We start from the raw sequence: 8,800 nt of genomic DNA on the forward strand, positions 1-8,800 counted from the left end.
CAGATCTCTGCAATGGGCCTTTTTCAAAAAACCAGAGAAGGATGTGATGAACGCTGTCCAGACCACTGGCTTCCACCTAGATGCTGAAGTGTAAAGACTGTGGTCCTTCCCATCCTACAGTAGCCTTTGACCCCTGCCCCCAAATTTGCATAGCTCTCCCCAGTGTACAAAGCATTTCTTGGGTATCTTATCTCTCTTGATTCTGAGATATGTATGGGGTTATCACCCCCATTTCCTAGATGAGAACTCTGAGGCCTAGGCACATTAGGGAATTACCCCTGCTCAGGCGGCTCCTAAGAGTGAGCCCAGGTCCTCCCCAGAGGAGCCCATAGGATCTCCTCAGTCCCACACTGCCTCTGCTTTGAGGGGCAGAGGACACACGCTGGGCTGGGCCTGAGGCAGCTCATCACGGGCGCTGGGAGCCAGGGTGGGGAAGCAGGGCTCACAGGCGGCTCTGGCAGCCTCGGCTCTGGTGTCGCACTCAGCACAAGGGAACCATTATGCTAATTGTCCCCTTTCCTGGGCAAGGAAGAAAGCAAACCCAAGGTAACAAGTGAGAAGATTGTTTGAAGGACCCGGGGAGGCCAGTTCTGGGACAGGGCGTGGGTGCAGGGCGGGCAGCTGCCAGGTGAGCAGACAGTTTGGATTTTGTCCTTTCAGGGCTGACCGGCCAAGGGATGCCAGGCTCCGGGGAGAAGAGAGGCAGTGCGTTCCCCTGGGCGGGGGCTGTCGTAATGACTGCACTCAGCTGGCGGGGAGGGGGGGGGGGGGTCTCCGCANCACTCAGCTGGCAGGGGTGGGGGTGGGGGTGGGGGGGGTCTCCGCATCCCGGAATCGACCAGAGGTGGCTCTTTGTCTTCCTCCACACCTGGCCGGATTCGCAACCCAGCGAGACAGCCAGTGGATTTGAATTCACTCTTTTTTTTAAAATTTATTTATTTACATTTTCTCTATTACCATTTATCCCCCCTATACTTCCTCCCCACCCCACCCCCACGATCACCACACTGTGGTCCAGGGTCGTGAGTCCTTTTTCCTTTTTGCTCGATCCCTCCACCCCCTAACCTCTCCCCATAGCTGTCACCCTGCTCTCCATCTATGAATCTGTCTCTGGCTTATTAGTTGTTTGTTCATTAAATTCCACATATCATTGAAATCACGTAACATTTATCCTTCTCTGATTGGCTTATTTCACTCAGCACAGTGTTCTCCAGGTCCGTCCATGCTGTTGCAAAGGGTAAAATTTTTCTTTTTATGGCTGAGTAGAATTCCGCTGTGTAAATGTCCCCTGGCTGCTTTACCCACTCGTCTCCTGACGAACACTTGGGCTGCTTCCGTATCTTGGTGATTGTAAATAACGCTGCACTGAGCACAGGGGTGCTTACATTCTTTTGAATTAGTGTTTTGGAATTCTTCAGATGTATTCCCAGAAGTGGGATCGCTGGGTTGAAAGACAGAACATAAGTTTAATTTTTTAATTTTTTGAGGCTTCTCCATACCGTTTGCCACAGTGTCTGTACCAATCTGCATTCCCACCAACAGAGGAAAGGGTCCCCCTTTCTCCACATCCTCGCCAGCACTTGTTGTTTGTTGATTTATTGATGACAGCCATTCTGACAGGTGTGAGATGGCATCTCATTGTGGCTTTAATTTGCATCTCTCTGATGACAAGTGGAGCATCTTTTCATATGTTTATTGGCCATCTGCATGTCCTCTTTGGAGAAGTGTCTGTTCAGAACCCACTCTGCATGTTTGGCTCATGGCTTCTGCTGGGGATGAGAAAACCCACAAAGGCCATAGAAAGAGACAAGGAAAGAGAAGGCCCCTCTTCTTCCTTGGGACAGCGTCACGTCTACGGCCCCGACACCCAGAGAGGCGATGGCCGTGTCATCTCCAGCCTGAGGGCAAAGCCAACCTGCAATTTGGGGCAGAGCCAATGGGGAGACAAACATCCTCACCATGTACAGCAGTTTGCGTTGAGGCCCTTCTGTAACTCAGAGCAAAGTCATCCTAAACTGACGCAGCAGGAGTCCCCCTTATCCAGGGGCAGTGGAAACTGATGGAGAATGTGCTGGTGGGTGGATGGGTGGATGGGGACGTGGGGACAGGTAGCCACTGCCTGGTCAGAAAGCACGAGGCTGCCGTCAGGGAGGCAGGCTCCTCGAATGGGGGGGGGGGTTCCATGCCAGCCCCACCTGCCTCTGCAGAGAAGCTTCTCCAGGCATGGAAGCCACGCACGGAACAGCCTGCTCCTTCAGCTACTGAGACTGGTCCACAGCCTGGAAGGACATCAGAATCCAACACAGTGGGGCTGTCCCTGGCATCGTCACACCAACCGGAGGCACAGTGCCCACCACCTCTCCGCCCCGGAGACAGCGCTGCCCCTGACTTTTTAACACACAGTCACCTCCATATTCCCTTCACCAGTAAACAGAGGGGAAATCTCGGACCAGAGACTCAGGAAGTGCCACCGTGGGGACCTTGGAGAATAGGACCACAACATCAGGGCATTTGGTCTCGTGTTTGCTACTCAGATGGACCAAGCGGCCTGAGGCCGCTGCCTGACGTACCCTGAACGGTCCTTTATGTTCCATGAATGGACCACTGGATGCTCAGGGCACTCTGGACACACACATGTGGAGCTAACTAAAAATCTCTCGGGAGCCCTGCTCGGGGAGACACCTGTGGCTCTGTACTGCAGCCCTGCCGTTTCCTGACTGGGCGACCTGAAGCTGTCACATTCCTTCTCTGTACCTCAGTTTCCCCAACTGTTAGGTGGGGAGGGCTCCATGTGATAAGGGCCAGGTCCATGTCAGGGGCAGGGGAGGAGGAGCTGGCTATTTAAAGGATTTGAAAGCCAAGAACGAAGGAGGGGTCGGGGAAACGGGGGGACCAGAGGGGAAGGACAGGGGCTTTACGGACACGTTGGCCTATAATCAGAAAGGACCGTTTCCTCACTGTGGTTTTCAGCTCCTGCAGTGGTGCTCTCTGCCATGGATTCACTAGAGCTCCATTCGGTTCTGCTGAAATAGGTCCTTTTGCAGATGCTTCCAAAGCTTCTCCCCTCCCAAGTCCATGTCATCACAAAGCAAAAGCGGGCGTGCTTGGGTGGACGCGCCCAGCCTGCTCGGCTCCTCCACACCCTCCAGCCCAGCTGGCCACAGAGATGTCCTTGTCGTTTACCCCCTGCTCAGGCCCCTGGGGCTCCTAGGTCCCTCCCCTCCCTCCAGAAGAGGCATTTGCGTGGGCATTTTTCTGTCAGCTTTCAATCCACCCAGGGCATGTCCAAGACAGCAGCCCATGCGGCTGCAATCACAGATGAATCCAAGGTGTGGGACAGTCACTCTCTTACCAGTGGGGAAGCCATATCCAAGAAGCCAACGCACAAGAAGTCTTTGTTCTAGAACATTCTCTGCATTTTCCGTCTGACCTGATTGCCCTATAGTTTCCCTTACCCAGTTGTATATAAATGGAGGTCTGAGACCTGCTGTCCCTATTAGCACATTAAAAATCTTCCCTTTCCATCAACTGTCATTATTTGAGAGTCCCCCTCATAATTCCTGCAGATTTCAGAGCAGAACATGGTGTGAACAGAGAAAAGTAAGGGGAGGGGGTAGAAAGAGCAGGCTCCAACAATAAACCTCTGTGACACGCGCCCCGCACCCCCAACACACAAGCCTCCGCCCCCGGGAGGGGCCCAGCAAAGGCTGCACAGGAGCTCAGGGATCTCTAGAAAAGCAGGCAGGACACTGCATTTGCGACATCAGGGAACAGAGGCAGAAGCTGGGCCCGGCCTGGACCTGCATGGCAGACGGCAGGGGGCGGAGGGGGGGCAGTGCCAGAGATGCCACCAAATGCTCCAGAGGTGCTCTGGGGAGGGTGCCAGACCCAAGGGCTCTTAGGGGCGCTGCTAGGACCTGCCACCTGGTGACATGGGGATGGGTCTCATGTTCACATTGCCTGCCCCAGAAAATCTGGGTGGGGGCTCAGGGCAAGACAGCAATCTGTGTTCCTAATGACATGAACATCAGTTACCGTCCCCCTGGGCAGGGTGTCCTGGGACGACCCCCAGCAAGCACCCTGGCACGTGGCGTGTAGACGGACGATGAGAAAAAGCCAGACGGATTTCCTTGTCATTTGAAAGACAGCAGGAAAAGTCTTGGAAAGTGTATGGAAACGTGACCGTTTGCAGGCAGGGGCTTCTGACAAAGATGGAAACAGAAGGTTGCCTCTGGCTTTGAAGGTACCAGAAATGAATGGCCTCCCGAAGATGGAAGAAGCTCTGTCGGGTGATATCAATTATCTTCGGGGCCAGAAATTGTTTCGCAGTTGTTCCCGATTGAAAGGTTTTCTATTAATTCCTACTGGCAGGCAGAATAAGAAATATCGAATACCTAATTGCCTTGGAAATAATTACACCCCCAATGCCGTATCTTAACCAACACATCACAGGATCGATGTGCTGCTGAGCTGGGGAGGCTCGGGAGACGATGGATGGTCAGCCCTGCGTGGGGGAGGGGCGTGCCAAGGCGCTGGGGGTGGGGTTAATGCAGGCCCTCTACTGCAAAGCTGGGGGACCAGAAGCCCCTCCTCTCGGGGCCCTAGGGGAACAGAGTGGGGCCCTTTGCTGGAGGCAGCAGTGGGGTGCAGGACAAGCTGCAGCCACCGCCACCCTGACCCAGCAGCCTTGGGGGAGTTGATCAACCTCGTTTGCTTCCGTCTCCACTTCCTCGAAATGTGACCAACAGAGACCAGCCTCAGGAGGGTTGTGAAAATCCAGCAAGATGACTCACTGATGCACGCAGGAGAGTATTGCCATCTGTAAATTCGTCCATTCCTTCCCTTGAAAAAACGTCTGTTTAGCCCCCTCTTTACTCCAGGGCACTGTCCTGGGAACTAAAGTGACAACTGTGAATAAAACAGACCAAATTGAGGGGGGGAGGGGTGACAAACACAGAAACATGTGTGCCGTGTAGCACACTAGTGACACGTTCAGGGAAAAGCTCATCAGCCAGGAACTGACCCAGGTCTGAGCAACCACGGCCTGCCCCCAAGCAGCCCGGAGCCTCGGCCTTACCCGCCCACAGCCTCGATGCCACTGACTGTCCTGCAGTGTCTGCTTACACGGCGGCCTCTCTTTGGCCACTTGGCACCATTAGGCAACAGTGATCACCCACCTTTGGGACCCTCGGGTCCTTCCTGCCCTACCTTCCCCCTACGGCTCTGCCCATTCCTATTTCCCCCTCCCCAACCAGCCACAGGCCCTTCTCTGGGGGCCCTGCAGGGCCCCACTGCCTTCCTGACCTCTGATCATTCAACCAACATGTAGCTGAGCAGTGGGTATGAGCCAGAGTGGACTGAGGGGACCGGCCCTGGGCACTACACCCCAGTGGGGGAAGCAGACCGTGGGGGAGGCAGTCAGGGAGGAAACATGTGGGGCGGGCAACCTCCAAACGCTCTCCCCAGCATCCTCACGGGGAGGCCGGGGCTCAGCCGCGCTGAGCTCTGGGACTGGGAGGAGGCCACCGAGCCTCTCTGGGCCGCCGTCTCCCCATCTGCGCAATGGCAGGGCTGGACAGTGACGGAGTCTCCGGACCAGCACTGTTCAGTAGAATGCTCTGGGATGGCGGGCAAGTCCGATGTCCGTGCTGTCCCGTTCCATGGAATTTAGTTTATTTAATTTTCATCCATTTAAAGCGGCACATGTGGCCAGTGGCTATCGTATGGGACTGCACGACCCTTGCCACCTAACCCTCCATCTCAGAAGCTCTACAGTTACATGGGACCAGTGGGTGGTGTCGCAACACAGTCACCTGCACACTGTCTGAGTGGACACGAGGGGAGAGGATGGTCCGAGACGAAAACAGTGCTGGTTTTCCGATAGGTTGACTCCTCCTTCCAAAGGCAAACCCCCCGCCCCCATCCCTATGTGAGACCTGGATGGTGGGCCACCGTCCAGGCCACGGTCCCCCACCCTGGCTGGGCGTTAGAATCTGCCTAAGGCGGGGACCTTTTAAAGCATGAATAACCCGGTCCCACCTCGGTTTAAGTCAGCATCTCCCAGCCCGGAACTGGGCATGCATCGCATTTTACAACAGCTTCCCAGTGATTCAAATGTGCAGCTGCCACCCCATCCAATGGCCTCGCCAAACTAATGGGCAACGATGCCAAGAGGAGAGAGCAGCATCTCCAGCTCACACGGCAAGTTTGTCTCGAAGCCTGAGCTGCACTGCAGCTCCCCCGGCCAGGCAGGATTCGGCGCCTGGCTGGCAGGACCAGGGGGCAGTGCCCAGGGGAGATCCCAGTTGCTGACTCCTCCCAGTAACTGAGCGGGGCCCAAGCTGGGATTCTGACCACCTATGTTCTTGTAATTCCCCGAGAGCGGCGAGTCCACCAGCGCACGCTGACGCTCTGAAGGGCAGCATAAAGCAGTCTCCCTCTCCCATTGGGGTGTAGTGTTAAGCCTGAGCCCACAAACGTGAGAAAGATAGCTCCCCCATCACATTGCACAATAAGCAATTTTCTGCTCCCAGAGAAGCAGGTTCACATATAAGCTCATTCCAGGCACAGAGGGACCCAGCATCACACTGCACTCCATTAGCTTTGCCTGAGGGGAGGGAGAGGTGTGAGGCCAGGGTAGCAATGAGGGGAGATAGGAAAAGGAGGGAGGGGAGGGGTGGGGGAGCAGTGTGTGCTGGGTCAAGGTCTCCTTTTAGGCCAGTAAGGATGGTCTGCAATGCAGGACTGTTCTGCTCGGCCTCACTGGCCATGGGCTAGTACCTCTTGCTGGGAGCCACGTGGTTGGGATGGACATTTTCAGCCAATTCAGACCCCAGGTTCCTTCTGGAACACAGAGCTGGCCTTATCCCCATCTCCCTCAGAACTTCCTCAGCCCAGAATCCTTGTCTTCACTCCCAGAATCCTTTTGTGGCCCCACAGGTCCAGTAGCTGGCTCACACCCGGCTCATGTCTGATGAGTGGCAAATGTTCCTTTTGCTAGTTTTGTTTATTCCCAAAGTCGGCCCAGCCCAGTGACCTAGCCGTGGTGCGCCTGGGCTGCAATCTTGGCTTCCCCACTTAATAACTGTGTCAAGTTATCTGAGCTTGAACTTCTCCATCTACAAAATGGCACCCAGCTCCCGGGTGGCAGGGAGGAAGGGTGTGGTTCGCACGGGGACAGAGCAAGGGCTTGGTTAATGTCTGTTTTCCTGTCCTCTCCCCCCACCCCACCCCCCCACCCATCGCCACCTGCCTGCTGTCAGCCTCCTGGGTCTTGGACCCATGTCTCATTGTTCTTTGTTGCATCCCAAGCATTTCTCGGTGCCTGGCAAAGGGCTGAGCAGGGCGGGCATTCTGCAAATGTGTGCTCAACACAGGACAAACACCCGGGAGAGGACGTGGGATCCCATTCCTCCTTGATTCTTCCCCAGGAGCTGGCATTGAAAACTGCCTTTCGCTCGCTGATAAACCTGAAAAACAGACCATCTGTGGCAATTTCCTCCGTTACAGCACCCGCTGCATCAAACGCGTTCCCTTCAAACAATAGGAGGAAATGAGGGGACCGGGCGCGCTGCCTGCACGTTGCGGAATCGCTCAGCAGCCTTGCATTTAGGATGCTGGTGGTGTCAAGAGGAGGAGACCCCGGAGCGGGTAGGCCTGGCAGTAAAGGAAAACAGGAAATGGTGTGAGTGTGTGTGTGTGTGTGTGTGTGTGTGTGTGCCCTGCCTGTGGAATGAGCTCCATTCACAGATGCAGGTGGAACGAGCTCCATTCACGGATGCAGGTGGAACCAAGGCCATTGCAGCCTGGGGAGCTTTCTAACCCTGGAGTTGCCCTCCAGGCAGCTGGGGCAACCTCCAAGCATGGGAGCTCGGGGAGAGGTGAACAGTGTCGGGAATCCTGTGGAGTACACGGAGTGTCTGGGACCTAAGAATGCTCTCAAAGGAAAGCCAGTTTCTATTGCTACCACGGAGGAGCCCAGGTTTTTGATACGGTCTCTGATAGGAAAAGAAAAAAAAAAAGCCCTGACTGGTGTAGCTCAGTGGATTGAGTGCGGGCAGTTTCTGCCTGTCTGTCTGTTTCTCTCTCTCTGTCTCTCTAACCCCTGGACCGCATGACCTCTCCCCTCTCTAGTTCTCTTTCTTCTTCATCCACCACAAGTGGATGTGAGCCTACAGTTTGAATGTCCACCACACACTGACTAGCCGCCAGGTTGTTTGGTCTGGTTCCTCATTTCATAGACATCTACAAAGTGCCCGCCATTTGCTGGGCACTGTCCCCGGGGAGCAGGGCAGAATGACCCCGATGGGCTCCCGTAGTCGTTCCAATTCTCTAGAGAAGTAGGTTGGCCAATCAAATGCCTGACTGGGTCTCTGTCATCCCCGGTTCAATTGGCCACAGCAAGAAGAGTCGCATTAAGAACAAAATGACTGGGCTTGAGTCTAGTGGACCTATGAGCAGGCCGAGTCCCACCTACCACTTCTCTCTGCAAATAAAGTTTTATTGGGGCACAGCCCCGTCCATTCACTTACATGTTGTCTCTGGCTGGTCTGACACCGACCGGGCAGACCTGAGTAGTGGTGACAGAGACTCCACGGCCTGCAAAGCCTGCAGCTTTTACATTGGGCCCTTGGCAGAAAAAGCTGGCTGAACTCTGAACCAGAGTAAGGGATGCAAAAGACCTGTGAGTGCCACAAAGTGTCGTGTTGAATAAGGAGCTCTAGTGACAGTTACACTGTCCCTCAGCCTCCTGGGACTTTAAGAGTCAGCCGGACCCCCTGGTTAAAGTATCCAGTATTCT

The sequence above is a fragment of the Sturnira hondurensis genome, unplaced genomic scaffold (genome assembly GCF_014824575.4).
Source record: "Sturnira hondurensis isolate 20B ecotype Veracruz unplaced genomic scaffold, ASM1482457v3 Scaffold0007208, whole genome shotgun sequence".
NCBI classification, from domain to species: domain Eukaryota; kingdom Metazoa; phylum Chordata; class Mammalia; order Chiroptera; family Phyllostomidae; genus Sturnira; species Sturnira hondurensis.